The sequence below is a fragment of the Schistocerca piceifrons genome, chromosome 2 (genome assembly GCF_021461385.2).
Source record: "Schistocerca piceifrons isolate TAMUIC-IGC-003096 chromosome 2, iqSchPice1.1, whole genome shotgun sequence".
Lineage (NCBI taxonomy): Eukaryota > Metazoa > Arthropoda > Insecta > Orthoptera > Acrididae > Schistocerca > Schistocerca piceifrons.
Window position 1 is genome coordinate 1,092,777,367 of NC_060139.1, and position 19,296 is coordinate 1,092,796,662.

The window sequence follows — 19,296 nt, forward strand, 5'->3', positions numbered from 1 at the left end:
CGTTCATTCACTTATTCCAATCTCCTCCACGTGGCGCCTCTTTTCTGAAGTTTAAGAGCTTCTACATGGTTTTTTACGGTTTCTTAGATACGTAGTTGTAATAGTAGTTAATGTTGAAGAACAGCGGCTAAGAGTAAGGAGAAGAAAAAATCGTAGGGACATAGCACAAACTACATAATAAAGTGACGAGAATGTTTTTTCACAATTTATATATACATGACAAACCAATGTACACTCTTCCATTTGCATTCGCATTCTCTTTCACATTCGAATCGCATTCCTTGCATGATTTCATTCTGGTTCTGATTGCTGTTCGTTGCTGAATTAATGTAAGTATATGTTGAAACTTTAATTTGAAACCAAAGAGGTGAGTTTAATTTGCGCAGTTCCAGTCACAAATCAATTTGAAAATATTTTGAGACAACTGAGTTTTTTGTGGAAGTGTTTTGAGTAGGCCTCATCGGCATTTAACCGTACTGTATATCTGAAAAAAAAAGCAATCCACAATTTTCGACATATTGTTAAAGATTTTTGATGATTTTCCTGGTAGGTGGCAAGGGCAAATATTTCCTAAATTATGAAGTAAGACAACATTTTATCTCATTATCATACATACAAACGAAAATTTTCTTGATAATAATTCATGAACCAAAGATATAGAGCGATCAAATTTCAGCCACGTGTATAATTTCATTGCTATAGCTAATAAAAGTAATCATTATCTCCCACTATGTACGACATATAAGTATGAATAGTATAATTTATTAAAAAAAACAGTATTTTATTGTGGCTATTTAGTTAGATACTTCTAGCCATGGCTGTCAAGAAACAGTTCTTTCTACGAAATTATTCTGCCTTTTCGTCCAATAATTCAATACACCACGAGTCCCATCATGAACTACTAAGTCAATCAACTGTATGTCAGAATGTTCGTGAAAAATTTTTACGTAGATGATATTTTCCTTAATGGACCGAAGCTTCCAGAATTATAAAATGAGTATACGTAAATACACTGAAATAGTATTACCAATCAAGCAACAATATTAGTTGACTTAACAATTTCTAGGTACGGATTTTTACATACAACATTTACTTAATAAAGGAAACAGTTTTAAAAAATGAAGAGAGTATTAACAATTTTACAACGCTTCCTACAAAGTACTGAAGCAGCAGAGAGTCTGTTATATGAATACCAATAAATACTAATATATGTCCCCCATATGCATCTAAATTCTAATAATTAATTGTTGTTATTGGCATTTCGTATTGTTAATTAGCTACATACATGAGATTATTTACCGAACTCCATTCGCTGAAATATGCACTCGCTCTCACCGATTCCTGTTGTCCATGCAATTCGTGGGTCAAGCCCCCTTCCCAGTCAGATGTCTTATTTACAAACACTGTGTGGCGTGGCAACTGCCATTTGCCTCGACGTCTCGCCGAGCATCACGTGGCGCGTAGGACTACGCCCAAGAGTTTACAAATGAGTCTCTGCAGTGGCTGTCTGTAGGCCGGTGGGTAGACATTCCACTCGTTCTTTTCAAACAATCAGACGTTACACCCGCTGGTATCGCTCTTCTCAGTCGTTGGCTGACTGTCTTAACTGTAATGTAAGCTCTCAAGTTCACTGATTTACATTCATGCATTCACACAACATTCCTTTTCTTACTTAATAGTTACACATAAAACAGATTTAATAAAGCACACCGTAAATATCAAACTTATCGAAACTTCTCTCCTTAAATAAAATATCGAGATATAAGTTATTATCCTGTTGTAGTAGACGGGTCTTCTTAATTGACGTGTCTTATTTGTTAAATAACGCAGTCTATCTGGCAGTTTTTATGCTCGTTGTTTAGTTAGTGGTAATGACACGTTTACGTTCCATAGGGCATTCTCTTCCAATACTCTCTCTCCTGTTTCGTTTCGTCTAATCAGCATAAGAAATTTTGCGCTATCCTTGATGACACACCAGTTGAATTCGCGAACTTTGAGTAACTCATAGTATTGCATTTCTGTAATGGCTTGCCTCTTTATACATAAGTATTGGATTGAATATCCTCTTGTAGACACTGACCTTGTCGCTAAAGTATTTCTTGTCTCATCTAGCCTCTCATCGATTAATACGTCTTTTAAGCTTCGTTCCTCCAAAAGTTAGTTTTCTAACTAAATTGTTCTTCACTATAAAATTTTCACTGTACCTCCCAATGTAAAGCACCTTTACTGGATTTTGTTTCCTCTGAAATGTAGGTTCGATCAGTCTCTGCTAGTAATGATCTCTCCACTGCAACCTCCATTGCTTTATCTTACTTTCCCTATTCACCTTCATCTTTATCTTCGTCCTTTTCTTCCTCTTTATTGACATCTCTCTTATCTTCATCCTTCACTATCCTAGCAGGTAGCACTTCTTTTCAATTCGTCCTGCTGACAGTCATCTTTCCATGACAACAGATAAAAACATCAATATCATCACCTTTTCCATTTCAGTATTTCGCAACATAACTATCTCCTGCCTCTTCTACAACTCCCTCATCTCTTCTACATCTACATCCACATCTGTACTTCGCAAGCCACCATACGGGGTGTGGTCTTTACGCGAGATATGCATAGGAGGAATCAATATATTACTTAATTCTTCTAGGAATACAAGCTCTCGGAACTTTGACATTAAACCGTAACGTGCCGCGGTACGACTCTCCTGCAACGTCTACCACTGGGGTTGACTGACCATTTCCGTGCTTACTAAATGAACCTGTAACGAAAAGTATTGCTCTTCTTTGTATCTCCTGTAAATGAACTTGTAACGAAAAGTACTGCTCTTCTTTGTATTTCCTCTATTAATTCCTATCTCCCTTGTTGATGGACTACATTTCCTAAGGATTCTTCTAACGAATCTGTCTGCCGTCTACCTAACTCGCGGTTAATTGTATGTGCTCGTTCCACTTCAAATCGCTCTGCACACAAACTCCTACATATTTTGTGGAAGAAAATACTTCCAGTGATTGTTCTGCAATAATGCAAACAAAACAATAAAAGAACTTTCTGTCCCTGTATTTGCAATGAGTGACATATATTTATGCTGAGGGTCAACTGCTACCTTCCGCACCAAGCGTCGACTCTCTGCAGGCCTCATGGAACTTCCGACATTATCTACTACGTCCTTTATACATATTGTGAAAAGTAATAGTCCTATAAAACTCACCTAGTTCTAGCCCGAAGTTAAATTTCTCTTCCTTGAGAATGATATGCTGTGTTCTGTGTACAAAAAACTCTTCAGTCAAGTCACATGGTTAGTCTGATTTTCCATACGCTCGTATTTTATTCGTTAGGCAACCGTGCGGAACTGTACATCTACATCTACATGATTACTGTGCAATTCACATTTAAGTGCTTGGCAGAGGGTTCATCGAACCACAATCATACTATCTCCCTACCATTCCACTCCCGAACAGCGCGCGGGAGAAACGAACACCTAAACCTTTCTGTTCGAGCTCTGATTTCCCTTATTTTATTTTGATGATCATTCCTGCCTATGTAGGCAGGGCTCAACAAAACATTTTCGCATTTGGAAGAGAAAGCTGGTGACCGAAATTTCGTAAATAGATCTCGCCGTGACGAAAAACGTCTTTGCTTTAATGACTTCCATCCCACCTCGCGTATCATATCTGCCACACTCTCTCTCCTATTACGTGATAATACAAAACGAGCTGCCCTTTTTTGTACCCTTTCGATGTCCTCCGTCAATCCCACCTGGTAAGGATCCCACACCGCACAGCAATATTCTAACAGAGGACGAACGAGTGTAGTGTAAGCTGTCTCTTTAGTGGACTTGTTGCACCTTCTAAGTGTCCTGCCAATGAAACGCAACCTTTGGCTCGCATTCCCCACAATATTATCTATGTGGTCTTTCCAACTGAAGTTGTTCGTAATTTTTGCACCCAGGTACTTAGTTGAATTGACAGCCTTGAGAATTGTACTATTTATCGAGTAATCGAATTCCAACGGATTTTCGTAAGTCAAGGAATACGGTATCCACCTGGCCTCCTGTACCGACTGCTTTCTGTGTCTCGTGGATGAGCAGAACGAATTGGCTTTCACACGATCGTTGTTTTCGGAACCCATGTTGCATCCTCCAAGAATACGCGAACATAAAACGTGTTCCAAACTATACTACAGACCGACGTCAGAGATATAGGCCTACAGTTCTGTTCGTCTTTTTTTCGACGATCCATCTTGAAAACGGGAGTGACATGTGCTTTTTTTTTTTAATCATTGGGAATGCTACTAGAAAAGCGGCAAGTTCTTTCGCATTCTCTGTGTAGAATCGAACTGGTATCCCGTCAGGTCCAGTAGCGTTTCAACTGTTGAGCGATTTCGGTTGCTTTTCTATCCCTTGGTCACTTATTTCGACATCTTATCACTTTTTCGTCCGTGCGACGATTTAAAGGGGGAACTACGGTGTAATCCTCCTCTGTGAAACAGTTTTGGAATAAGACATTCGGTATTTCGGCCTTTTCTGTTTCATTCCCTGTTCAATTGCTATTACGGTCCCAGAGTCTCTGGACAGATGGCTTCGACTCGTTTACTCATTTAACAAAAGACCAGAACTTCTTAGGATTTTCTGTGAAGTTGGTAGCTAAAGTTTTACTTGGTTGAGGGCTTCAAGCATACCCTCCTTACGCAAATTTTCGCTTAATCTGATTATTGTTTATCTGTGAGGCGTTGGCTACGTTTAAATTTGCAGTGAAAGTCTCTCTGCTTTCGTAGCAGCTTCCTGAGACGGTTGTCGAACCACGGTGGGTCTTTTTCAACTCTCGCATTTTTTCTCGGGACATACTTGTCTGAAGTGTATTGTATGATGTTATTGAACTTTGTCCATTGATGCTTAACACTATCAGTGCCGGAGATGAAATTTTCGTGATGCCCTGTTACGTAAACTGAAATCCCTCTTGTCGTTCTTGCTAAACAGGAAGATATTCCTGCCTTTATATATATATCTGTTTACATCCGTATTCATTGACACCGTAACGGCCTTATGGTAACTGATTCCCCTGTTCTACGCTGAGTCGAAAAGTTCGAGTCTGTTTGTCATCAGTAGGTCTAAGATGTTATCTTCACGAATTAATTCTCTGTTTAATTGCTTAAGGTAATTTTCGGATAAGGCACTTAGAACAATTTGACGTGATTCGCTTTCGCTACAACCTGTCCTCCCACTCTGTAGGTGGTAAGTTAAAATCTCAACCTAAAATTGTAGCACGACCAAGAAATTTACGCGAAATATCCTCCAGGTTTCCTCTCAACTGTTCCGCCACTATTGTTGCTGAGGCAGGGGGTCTACAGAAGTATCCCATGACTATCTTTGACCCACTCTTAACATTTACCTCCACCCAAATTATTTCGCATTCAGATACTATCGCATATTTTATTGCTATAAACACACTCCATAATCGATGTTCATCCTGTCTTTGCGATAAACTGATTTGATCCATTATAAATGGTTTTTGAAAGCCTGCGACTGTAGAAACAATAGGTTAGTTTATTAATAAATAAATCTTCTGCTACCAGTCACGATTTTTCTTTATTTTACTTTTGGCACGACGCGTTTCGAGAAATAATTCCCATTTTCAAGTGCGTTTTTTGTGTGTATTGAGCCATTTCTTTTGATGTTGTCAGTGTGTGTGAGTCTGCTTCATTTCGTTGAGTCGCGCGGGATTAGCCGAGGGGTCTCGAGCGCTGCAGTCATGGACTGTGCGGCTGGTCCCGGCGGAGGTTCGAGTCCTCCCTCGCGCATGGGTGTGTGTGTTTGTCCTTAGGGACTGATGACCTTAGCAGTTAAGTCCCATAGGATTTCACACACATTTGAACATTTTTTATTTCGTTGACTTTTACTGCAATATATAAGGAACACGCGAATGTTTAGTTGGGTATCAATTATTTTGTGAAGTTAGTGGCGAAATTTAGAAGAATTTGTACTTACAGTTTTCTAATGGTCCATTTGTGCAGAGTCTCACACACACTAAACATCACACACAACTTGTTGTACACTTTACACATAGAAAATAACTTACGTAAACAAAACAGTTGCATAGATCTTTTTACAGGTAGTCCACAGAGATAACATTAGAGGTCTTCCACAGATTATATGTTTTTGTACAGAGGTTATTTATCTTAACAATTTGTTCCATAAATTACTTATATTTATTTTACAATTGTGCTTATTTCTATGTTTTACTATTTTTATTTAAGTATATTATCGAAACATCTGAAGAAATTCACTTTCTGCGTGTAGTGCACGCCAGACCTATCAAGGGGTACCAGTTCTACACGTGAAAGCAGAAGTGGAGGAATTTGCACTCGATATCGTCGCAGAATTGTCTGAGCCTCTGATTCAGACCTTCCACTCCGCTCCAGGTCAGAGAACCACAATAGTTTCTGGGGACGATACTGCAAAACAATAGCTCTGCTTCCACCTGATGGTGAGTCTAGCTGTCTCCACCAAACCAGTCACCCGCTTATAGTTCCGAGGACGGTCTGTGAACGCAGGCGGCAGGCGTCATTCGTGCTTACACGAGCAACGATTTGCATTTGGTTGCACCGAGTGCATTCAGTCGCTGCCAACAGAGCCCCCTCCACATTTAGGACGAGACCCCCAGCAGGAAAGTTGAGTGTACATCGGCCTTCTTTCCCGGACTGCCCGCTGTTTTCCTGACGGGCTCCATCACCGACTTCTCGAGTTCCCAATTACAAGCGATCCCACCCTCCGCACTTGTCCCAATCTCTCAGGAAGATCGGCCTCATTCCCGACAGGCAAGGTACCCCTTGCTGGTTCAAATGTACTTTGAGCAGCAGGCAAAAACTCAAACCTGTTTTTAAGGGGTAAGGGCATAGTCATTGGTCCGGTACTCACTTTCGCCTTCCGCCCATAGATTAGCAACCCGTCACAGTTCGCCGATCACCGTCGACTGATCGGGACTTGCGAATCGGGAGACATAGCGGCATTAGGGACCTCGGAGGACACTACAGGCTCTAAGAGTACCAAAGCATTCGTCTCAGGTGTCCTAACGCCACCGCAACCCATGGCACCAGCCTGAAGCCTGTTGTCTGTGGCCAACACAACTTCCAGGTGTTTACAGACAGTTCCCAATTCCCCCTGCTTACGTGCAAAACGGGCGCAGTCACTATCCATCTTCAATCAATAAACAAGAAACATAAACCAAGCTCTGGTGTCTTTTAGATGGCACTGAACCGATATTAGAAAGAAAAGCCACAAAATGAAAAGCGCAAGCTGTGATTTTTCTGGCTTTACAGCCATCATATTCAGCTACAAGAAGCTCTTCTTAGAGCAGTTGAGAAGGCAGCAACGGGAAGATGACGTAATGTGGTGTGAGGTACCGACGACAGATGGTTCTTTCGGTACGGGTATCGCGAGAAAGACCGCCTAAATTGTGGTCCTCCTCCTCGACTGGCTGCTGCGAACGGACGTAGCGCGCCAAAATGATAACCTTCTGTTTTAATATTAGAAAAAGTAAACAGTTACTAAACGAAAAGGCACAAGAAGCAGTTCGAAGATCTTCGGATCACGTATAACTTGGCTGGAGGACGAGGTTGTTCGGCTGTAAGAGCAGAACTCGATCAGCAGTAGCGGGGGACAGACATGTTGTCTGCGGCGGTTAGTATTGGTTAAGAACTTAACTAGCAATCTCTCATTTTTTGGACATGTAATTGAGAATTAGTTTGACAGCAATTACGGAAATACGCATTTCGTTTTCTTTATTGTCTATGAAAATGTGAAGAATGCAAATTATTTTTGATTCGTAAAGTGGGCTATAACTGTGCAGTTCCCGTATCCTGCTTAAAAAGAAGTGATTCGTGTCCCGTATAAAAAACTACGAGTAATTAAAAGTTTAGCATATACACAATACCAGTTGCTCGCTAAGAGTTTATTACAGTCTCAAGATAACGGATCGTCACCTACGTGCTCTTTTCTGCACAGAGAACAACAATTGTGGAACTCTGCAGGTTGGTGAACATTATTCAGAACTTATGACTTCCACTCAGGGCGTTGGAAGCAAATAGGCTCCTCGCGTGTACTGCAGTCTTACTGCAAATGAGATCAGTGGCACGTCATCTGTTGTAACACAGAAGAGGTGTGAAGCGAGGAAATTTTTGAGGTAACGATGTTACTCCCTCCCTTTTCCACTTGACGTAAAGCTGGTGCATGGACACTAACTCACTGAACACAAATCCACAGCATACATGCAGACAACGAGCTCAGAGGACCAGCTAGCTTCACTACAGCGTTAATTTCGTTCCTCAATCATTCCGCTCTGCCCGCAGCTCGTGGACGTGCGGTAGCGTTCTCGCTTCCCACGCCCGGGTTCCCGGGTTCGATTCCCGGCGGGGTCAGGGATTTTGTCCGCCTCGTGATGACTGGGTGTTGTGTGATGTCCTTAGGTTAGTTAGGTTTAAGTAGCTCTAAGTTCTAGGGGACTGATGACCATAGATGTCCCATAGTGTTCAGAGCCGAGACATTCTGCTCTGCATCAGTTTCTTCGACTGTTTTATTGTGGTCCAATGTCTCTTCATTAGTAAACCTGTTATTATTTGTCCTTGTTTCCTTAACGGGGTGCTATCTGTTTCGGGTTTACAGCTAACTGGCGAACCTGATTCATTCATATGTCCCACCTGCCGAAAATTCTGCTAAACGCCACTCTATATCGTTGAAAGTTAAAGCATTTTGTTGATGAAGTCTTCATCATACTGCGAATCATACTATTCGTCTCTTCATCCTCACTTTCTTGTTGGTCGCATTTTCATCCCCTCTTCTGACTCCTGTAACTTGGGTTCGTGACAATCCTGCCTCCCACTGATCGTAGTGTGCATCGCCCCTTCTTTCAGACTCCATCCGTGCATTATTTTGTTCTGGGTAGACCTGGGCAACGTTACTTCAGCTGGACGCAAACTGAGAGGGGCGCAGCATGTGTGGCGAGGTGCAGGACAGCGTGCAGTTTTGTGACTCCACAGCTGCGAGTAGGACCGCGCAACGTGGAACGAGACGCAGTGGTGAAGCGACGCGCGCCTCAGCCACATCACGTGGGCTTGTGTTTGTGTTACAGCTTCTCGTGTCGCACTACATTGTGGGAGAGGTAAGGCGGTGAGCGTATGCGCAGAGGTAGTACTGGCCATACGGAAAATATTGACTTGCTACTGAATTTTACTGTCATTGAGCAGTGTTTCATTTTTCGCCATAAAACCTCTCGATCTTTTCTCTTAAGTGTATCACATTTTTCAGTTATATCTGTATAGTTTTGCTGTTTTGTCTCGTTATTCATTCTCGTTTTTTTTTTCAAGAACAATGCACCATTCATTAACTGGTGAGCCATTAATCAGTGGAATGTTATCTTCTGCCTCCACTTTGTCTTCAGATCGCAAGAAGGGACAGACGATTTACCGTGAAGGTAGTGAAATAGGTGGGAATTTTATAAAATCATGCGATCAAGAAGCAACCCAGGACATTTTAAATATATGGTGAAACAAGGCCATCCACATGCTTCCTATTAGGCTGGCATATCTGCAGTATCTGTCATAAAAATTGAAAAACTGGGAATTTCCTCATGTGTATTCAGTTTTTGTTCCTGGAAAAAAAGGTGTCCAAGATCTGGAGAGTATAAGTTTCGCTGTGGTTACTTGGATATCAGTGTGATAAGAGACACGCATGCGGACATCACATTTTTACTGTAAGCTAGAAACAGTCGAGAGACCCACATGAATGACGATGTTTTAATTGGCGTGTAGTGACTAAACATGCATTTCAATGGTTGCACACCCAGTATCAGCATCAATAGACTAGTTATAGAACAGGCCACACAAATGGTACACAATATTCCGAAAGTGTGATTATCCAGAAACTCTATGGTGATTTCATATATTTAATTTGCTGAAATGTATATCTGACGAAGGCAGGCCCACATACATGACAATGTTTCTCGAGCAACGTGAACTCTTTCCCTCACAAGGTATACGTGGCTAGCTTCCGCATTCTTGTTACACGCGTTATTCTCAGATGCTGACAATACACTGACTTTCGTGTTGTGAAGTGGATCACTTCTTCACTTTTCTCAGTATTGATTTTTTTATTCGCGAATCACGTTTTGTCAGTTTGGCAAGCCACAGATGTGTAACCAGCATTTGTCATGTGCGTGTCTCTCTGCCTGAGGGGAACACTCGTCCTTATTTTCATATTTCTCAGATGAAGAACAGGAAGAAAGTCCTCTGTTAAGTTTCCGTTCTGGAAGTTCACTATTAATAATACGACGGAGAACAGGGATTGCACTAAAATTACAACAGTATTTGGGATTCATTTTTATGTGGACTGTTAACCTTTCCTCATTCGAAGGAGCTTCATATGTGAGTAACGGCTACATTTGCCTAGCTGACGGGATTAACTCTGCTTCTTTTACTAAAACACAGTACAGTTTTCCCAAACTTATATAGCAATACTAGGAATCCTGAAAAAATGTCTTATTAACCCAAGAATTGGCGACCAGAGAGATCAATGGCTTACAGAAAACATTGTCTCGATTTGCAGTAAAATAACAAAAGAAATTTAATATTTATTTTTATACTATTTGTCGATGACATTTATAAAATTGCAGTACTAGATTGAAAAAAAAAATACAAACTATAGCTTCTGCTATATCGTCGAACATAAGAGTTACCTGTGTACACGATTTGGGAAAACACTCTCCCCTTGTGTTCTATCTTTCGCCAAACTTTCGTACCGATGTCTCGAATGGCTTAGGAGGGATATTATGAATATTTCATTCTCGTGCACGTGCGATCAAGGGTGAACACGCTACATACGATCCATTTTTTTGACATCCGAGATCAATAGAGACTTCCTTCCACGTCTAAAGAAAAATTCAATATGTTAGCTACATTTCATTCATCAATATACGGTGTAACATTCACCAAATGCAAAATCATAGCCACCCCTCTTTTTCGCTGCAAAATTTTCTAATATTTCAGACAGTGTCTTAATGAAATGCGAATATCACAATAAGTATTACCATTAGCTTTATGATGAGCAACCCACCCTGAAGGTAACATGTACAGGGCTATTACAAATGATTGAAGCGATTTCATAAATTCACTGTAGCTCCATTGATTGACATATGATCACGACACACTACAGATACGTAGAAAAACTCAAAGTTTTGTTCGGCTGAAGCCGCACTTCAGGTTTCTGCCGCCAGAGCGCTCGAGAGTGCAGTGAGACAAAATGGCGACAGGAGCCGAGAAAGCGTATGTCGTGCTTGAAATGCACTCACATCAGTCAGTCATAACAGTGCAACGACACTTCAGGACGAAGTTCAACAAAGATCCACCAACTGCTAACTCCATTCGGCGATGGTATGCGCAGTTTAAAGCTTTTGGATGCCTCTGTAAGGGGAAATCAACGGGTCGGCCTGGAGTGAGCGAAGAAACGGTTGAACGCGTGCGGGCAAGTTTCACGTGTAGCCCGCGGAAGTCGACGAATAAAGCAAGCAGGGAGCTAAACGTACCACAGCCGACGGTTTGGAAAATCTTACGGAAAAGGCTAAAGCAGAAGCCTTACCGTTTACAATTGCTACAAGCCATGACACCCGATGACAAAGTCAAACGCTTTGAATTTTCGGCGCTGTTGCAACAGCTCATGGAAGAGGATGCGTTCAGTGCGAAACTTGTTTTCAGTGATGAAACAACATTTTTTCTTAATGCTGAAGTGTTTAAACCTCCTCTACCAAGAAACGTGCCAGAAGTGCGTGCTCGCATCAACAATGCTTTCGAACTCATTGATGGGGACATGCTGCGCCGAGTGTGGGAGGAACTTGATTATCGGCTTGATGTCTGCCCAATCACTAAAGGGGCACATATCGAACATTTGTGAATGCCTGAAAAAACTTTTTGAGTTTTTGCATGTGTGTGCAAAGCACTGTGAAAATATCTCAAATAATAAAGTTATTGTAGAGCTGTGAAATCGCTTCAATCATTTATAATAACCCTGTATTTTTAACAAATAGTTCCTGTAAAATCGTTAGAAAAAGATTACAGGGTGCGCTCCTTGGTTTGGTCAGCGTAGCAGGTCACTAACTGGCAAGGGCAAAGAATGTCCTCACGTCTCAAAACGCGCAGGACCTGTGGGGCATGCATGGAGCGAGATTGACAGTTGTTAGCACACCAACCACTTTTCACAAGATATGTATTAATATAATGATAGTCCCGAAACTTTTCCAGCGTGCAGCATGTGTTCTAGAGATGACGCTTGTTACTAAGATCTTCACTTGAAGATCTAACATACACTGCTCAGACACATTTGTATCTTTTTATTTGTAGGAAATATAGTCGATGTAAGGGCTAATACTTTAATCGAAACTGGAGTTAACATGAATGACCAAAAGATTAAATAAAATTATAGTATTTCCAAAAAAACTCAATTTTAACTGCTGTGTTACTTCTTTTCTTACATTAGTATGCTCTGGCGTATTAGTAATACCACATTCCATTTATTACAACTAAAAGATAATATCTATGCTAGTATCAATTTATTTTAGCAGTAGAATGCTTGGATATTTAGACATAATATAGTATTTGTTCTGTGGGAGGTTATTGGCGTTGGAATTTGTGTAAATAATATGTAAAGAGAGAGATAGAGAAGGAGAACGTGGAGGGGGGAAGGTTGCTTGACTGATTAGCTGTTTTGAACTAAAATCTTCGAAATTCAGAAGGAAAAATTTCTCAATTCGGTTTGGTCACTGCTATTTTTGTGTTGATCTCTGTTTCTTCGAGAAGGTCAAGGGTCATGCCTTTGTTGTCAGGATGAAGTATTTGCAGTTTCTGTTCTATGCTGTTTGCAGAATGGTTGCGTAGGGCTAGATGTGTGGCAAAGGTGCAATTGTTCATGTTGTTAAGACTGAGTGCATCAGTGTTCCCTTTAAACCTTGTTATGAAGTTTGTATCAGTTTGTCCAATGTAGAAGTCTGAACATGAGTAGCAAATAAGATTGAAACACCTGACTTTTGATAATGTTGCACAGTGGTTTTGGTATTGTGAATGATTTTATTTTTCATTTCGTTGTTGGTGAAGAAGCAGTTTTCTACATTACGTCTTGAAGAGTTTAGCATTTTGGTCCGAAATCTTCCCTAGGAAAGGTAGCCCTACAAAGGTGGTCTTCTGTTTGTGAATCATTCTTTAGAAATTGCCTGGTTTAATTTTGTTCTGTGGACTAGTTCATCTGTTATAGGAGAACTATATTCGGTAGTGGAGGAAACTGATTTTATAATTTTTGTTTGCTTATGTCTTTCGATTTTATCCATTAGGCTACTAAGTACGCGACTAGCCACTGTTTTTTGCCCTCCTAGGGAAACTGTTTTTGCACTATCCAGCTTTTCACTATTCGTTTAAGGTATTAAGCATTAATTCCAAAATATCAAGTAAATAACATTGAGGTTCTACGACGTTCATGAACTGTTAAATTTTCGGCTTAATCCCAGAATCTAAGTCCCACCTGCTTCAGAATTTATCTAGGTATGAGCAAATTTTAAAGAATTGCTCGGTCGTTGTCTATCGGATGACGTTCCAAAGAGATACCCCAGAATGCCCAAGTAACTGTCCGCTCTGGCCAATGAGATTTCCCGTTCCCCACCGAAATGGACAACTTGCTTAAAAATATAGAAAATGGACAATAATTTGAATAAAAATAAAATTTCCAGTTTGTCGTGTGACTTACATAAAAGCTTTTTCTTTTCCGATTTCATTAAGAATATTCTATGGAAAAAAGCTTCTAAAATAGAACTTTTACTGATATGATCGCAGGTGATACATATCTTGATTACTGATTTCATCAAAGTTGTACTGCCATTTTCAGACCATCTGATACATGAATTATAAAGCCACTACATGTTGCACATTGCCATATGACCACTGAAAACATGGAGGTAAACTCACAGAAAGGCAACATCATGTAGTGTTGCATGGGAGTGTCTTTTATATCAGTTTACTTCTAGGTTTACAGTGGCCCTACGGCAATGTACAACATATAGTGGGTTTATAATTCAAGTATCCGATGATCTGAAGAGGGCAATATAACTGCTCCGAAACTAGTAACTAGAATATGTATCAAGTGCGATCTTAGCAATAAAATTTATATTTTAGAATATTTTTTACATTGATATAGAGATTGCTCTTCTTCTGCCAAAGTCAGGTAATTACACAATATTCTATATATAAAAGTTCAGACATAAATAATTAAACCATGGACCTTGTGCATAAGTGCTTAAGAGAGATAATGAATATACTTTAAAAGATATGAAATAATTAACTTGGCCTGCTCAGCATCTAGTGATGGTACCAAATTTTACAAACAATATACTGTTTTTATATTAAGAGTGTTTTTTAATAATGACTAAATTAGCTTTTCGTTAAATACATCAGAAATCGATTACTAATCTAGATAAATGTAATATGGCTACACAAGGAGATCTATCGGAAACGAATTCGGAGAATATTATGATCTGACACATTTACATAATTAAAAATATTTAAAATGCAGAATAATTTAATAAATAAAATACGTACAAACATGTAGCTTTCACTGACGACAGCCGTAGTGCTAGGCTATTATCGAAGACCTATTTTGTCATAGTTGTATGAATTGTTCAATAGTTGATAATTTTGAAGTCTTTTGTAAGAGCATTCGTTTACTGTGATCACCAACTTCATTTTCTGTAATAATTTTAACAATAATGTTTTAATAAATGCACCTCAGAGCAATGGAGATGTTGATATGATTTGCTTTGTGCTATGATGGACCATTGTATTGTTACTGTATTAAAAAAACATTTCAAAGTAGCCGTACCCCACCATGCTGCAAGTGCCGCCATCTTACAGTTCACTCACACTCCAGAGCAGGTTTGCTGCCAGCCATTCGCTATCGCCATCTCCTGCTTCCTGGGCAGGAAAAACCGCCAATTAGAAGCAGCTGGGCACTCGCTTGTTGACGGCCGCTTCTCTTCCCGTGAGACCCTTAGCTATTCGAACCGGCCCCTTCAGCAGAAGCAACACTCACATTCTGTAACACAAAATTTCCAGCTGGCTAATACTCTCCAGCACATGCGTTTCGTTACTTGCTCCTCATTATTTCAGTCTTTCCCCGATTTACTCTCTGTCCATATATTGTACTCAATAGCCCTGAAAGGCGTCAATCGATTGCCTCTAAAAATGGCTCTGAGCACTATGGGACTCAACTGCTGAGGTCATTAGTCCCCTAGAACTTAGAACTAGTTAAACCTAACTAACCTAAGGACATCACACACATCCATGCCCGAGGCAGGATTCGAACCTGCGACCGTAACGGTCTTGCGGCTCCAGACTGCAGCGCCTTTAACCGCACGGCCACTTCGGCCGGCCTCGATTGCCCCTCATATATGGTTTCGCCTTAACGTCCTCGGCAGAGAATCGTTCCTCTGCTCGCATTCGCTGGTATTTTCCACGTTCATTTTCCATGCCAGGGAGGAAGATCACACAAGGGACCTGAATTTGTGTGTTTTCATTCTCACCTCAATTATAACTGACAGCACAATATGTACCTATAACCACCTCTCCCAAACACAAATGATCACTCATTTTGAACGATAACAGATGCTTGCAACTCGGCAAATTCAGGCGGAGGCTCTTTGTTTAGCACTGCAATAGGAGCCTGGGATGGTGATCGAACGTTATTTTGGAAGCCATCTCCAGTGGCGATGTTCTGTCGTGACACTGTGTCGTCGTACGAGAAACGCGTTTCCAGTAGAGATCGGAAATGAGCTCCGTATACCCGTTTCAAAATCGCCAGGGAGTCCTGTGACGTCATCTCCGAACCCGCCGCCTCCGAGTGCCCGTAGTCTCGGCCGCTCCTCCTCATCCGAGTCTGCTGTGCCGGCTGCAAGACGACTCGACCCACTCAGAAAGCAAAGCGAGCACACGAGTCCGCAAGTATAATCGAGGACGCACAGCATTCCCCCTACATACGGTAACGTTTCGAAAGAAATTTCCGCCATTAAACTGCAGATTATTATTCATTTACTTCACTAAATCATTATTTCTGTGTTACAGCTATTCTCAAATGCAAGTGGAAATGACACAAAATGTCTGACGCACCTAAATGACAGAAGCAAGTTATGTACCAACATAATGATTGATCGGTTAGGAGTGAATATTGTTCTATTTGTCATCCATGTGCATAGATGACGCTTTCTCAAAGTCTGTCGTAAATTTAGTTTAATCCCTAATATCTATTCAGAGAATGCCTGACGACGACATTGATATACACACACTGTGGCATAAAGACGAAGTGCAATCTCTAAATTGTGATTAATTGCTAAAACTAGACAAACAAATGATAAGCTACATAGCCAGCTGTTAGCCCGTAACCACAAGTGGTCACCATCAAATCATTACAGAAACAGCGCTATTTTTGTCGCATTGATGTTGCTCTGTCCATTGTGTTCGTTTGACGCAGCACGCAAGTTTTCTCTTGGCGGAAGTAGAATAAACAAGAATCCAAGCCTTTTGTTTGGATTGGACGAAATGTTTGGAAATTTGTGGTAAGATCTTATGGGACCAAACTGCCGAGATCATCGGTCCCTACGCTTACAAACTACTTAATCTATCTTAAACAAACTCGCACTATGGACAACACACACACACACTCACTCACACACACACACACACACACACACACACACATGCCCGAGGGAGGACTCGAATCTCCGACGGGGGGGACCGTGACAAGGCGCCCAAGACTGCGCGGCTACCCCGCCCGGCCATACGGACGAAATGTGTACGTTTTTCGTCTGAAGCGTGGACTATAGCGTCAAACTTAATCTAGATATCACTCCACCTCTAATGGGACACCTTTGCAGTTATGTACTTTGCATCAATTAATTTTCATCTTACACCCTCCACAGTCTCACAGAACATAGCTTCGTTAAAGGCCATCTGATCCCGACAATCGGTCATTTCACCTTGTCGGTGCTATTTTACAGCAGCAAAATCGAGCACTAGCAATTAGTCACGATTAGTGTCACACTCGTGCAGGTTTCAGTAGGAGAGAACGAGTGGACGAGTACGGGGCTACCGCACCTCTCAGACGCGCCAAACTCGCAGAACTATAGAGAGGGACCGAAGTACTGATGTAACAGAGGCGCCTTGATTTGTCAAGTATGCAAGCTGTAACATTAGACTCGTACTAGCCCCGTTTCTGATTTCTGTCTCCAGGCGTGCCGCCTCGCGGTCAGTTTTTCGAATGAAAGCATTCGGTACATCATCATCAAAATTTCGCTGTAGAAATGCAGGAAAAATTTTAGGCCGAAAAGATCATGTGTTTTCTCTCCTATCTTCTAATTGGAGAAAAACGCCTCGTGTTTCTAAGAGAAATACCTGGGTGATTGGTCAGTACTCTCTCACCAAGTTTTGTTGTTCACTGTACGCAGAGGCGAGGCACTTTGTGATTGGAAATAACTTACCATAAATTCAGATTGAAACAAATTCGATGTTTGATCAGTCATGATGCACGTCCCATATCGTGTGACCGGTTAATTATCATGTTTCTTTTAGCTGTGAGTCACGAGCTGACTGGTTATTCATTTAGTAATGGAAAGTGGTGGACCTTGCTTTCGAATCTTTGTGTGTGGGTAGTTGCACGTCCATGATGCGTTCCTTTAGTCCGCAAATACTTGCTGTCAGATGATCGATACCTCATTATCGTTTGCCCATACGAAACCATAGGGTTAGTATTTTTGTGTGTCTTCCATGTAAAAGCAGTTACAGCACGCTCCTTGTTTATTATGCGTCTACTCTGTTCATTAAACTTTGCCCCAATGTGAACACCGGCAAGCTTTCTCATGTCCTGTAATGTCTTACCACAAGTACCCTGTGAGAGAAAATCACTTAATACGTTTAATGGCATCCAAAACCTGATCGGTCGTTTCGGAGTTTGTTAATTAAAAATTCCGTTTCGGAGCTTTCTCTTTAGAATAGAGACTCATCGTAATAATCGATAAAAATTTATGGAACTTCAGACGATTTCGCACTCATAGCAAAACAGGTAATGCTAAGCACAGTTTTTGTGTACAGTTAGCGCTCAGCTACGCAAAGTACCGAAGTGCTATAAAAGGCGAAGCTAACTTTTACTTTGTTCATTCCAACTCAATACGTCCTCTAATACTCCTTCATTTCCACTGATGATAGCAACGTTGTCAGCAAATCTTGTCAATGGTATCCTTTCACCGCGAATTTTAATCCCAGTCTTGAAATTTTCTTTTAATTCTGTCATTGCTGCTTCCATGTGGAAATTACGTCATAGGGGCTACAGACTACGTCTCTGTCTTACACTCTTTTAAATCCGAGCATTTCGGTCTTAGTTTTGGTCGTACAGCAACCTTTCTCTCTCTAACGTACTCCTGTTTTTCTCACAATTTCGAGCACCTTGAACCATCTTACATTGACGAAAGCGTTTTCCAGGTCGAGTAATCCTAAGAACGTATCAATATTTTTGTTAATTCTTGCTTCTTTTATCAGTTACAATGTCATAAACGCCTCTCTGGTGCCTTTAGCTTTCGAAACGCCTAACTGACTGTCATGCAACACGGCTTTCAATTATCATTTCCATTCTTCTGTATATTATTCTCATCAGCAACTTGGATGCATGAGCTGTTAGGCTGATTGTACAATAATTCTAGTACTTTCTGCCCCTGCCATTTTTTTGAATTGTGTGAATGATATTTTTCCGAAAGTCTGGTGGTATGTCTCAGACCCACAGATTTTACACAACCTAAACACTAGCTTGGTTTCCACTTACCCTAATGATTTCAGAAAATCCGAAGAAATGTTATATATCTTTTCTGCCTTAGTTGATCACAAGTGTTTTAAAGTTCTGTTAAACTAGGACTCTAATACTTGATCCCATACAACTCCTTATCCCCGCATAGCCGTCGTAGTACACTTCCTTGCGGCACAGTATCATTGCTTATTCAGGTACCGGGATGCGTGTACATCTTTCCGCCTCATAAAGAAAATATTTGTTTCTCCTCTGTTTAGTTAAGGAAGTTTATAACTTTCTGATCAGTTGAGTACTACTTCATTTCCTCAGTTGCACACAAAACCATTTCTATCCTTTATTCTGGTCTGGGATCACAATGTTTATTTGTAATCTCGTTATTGATTTCGGTCGATAATGTCGATCTTCAGGCTTGAGTAAAATGCGTTCCATTA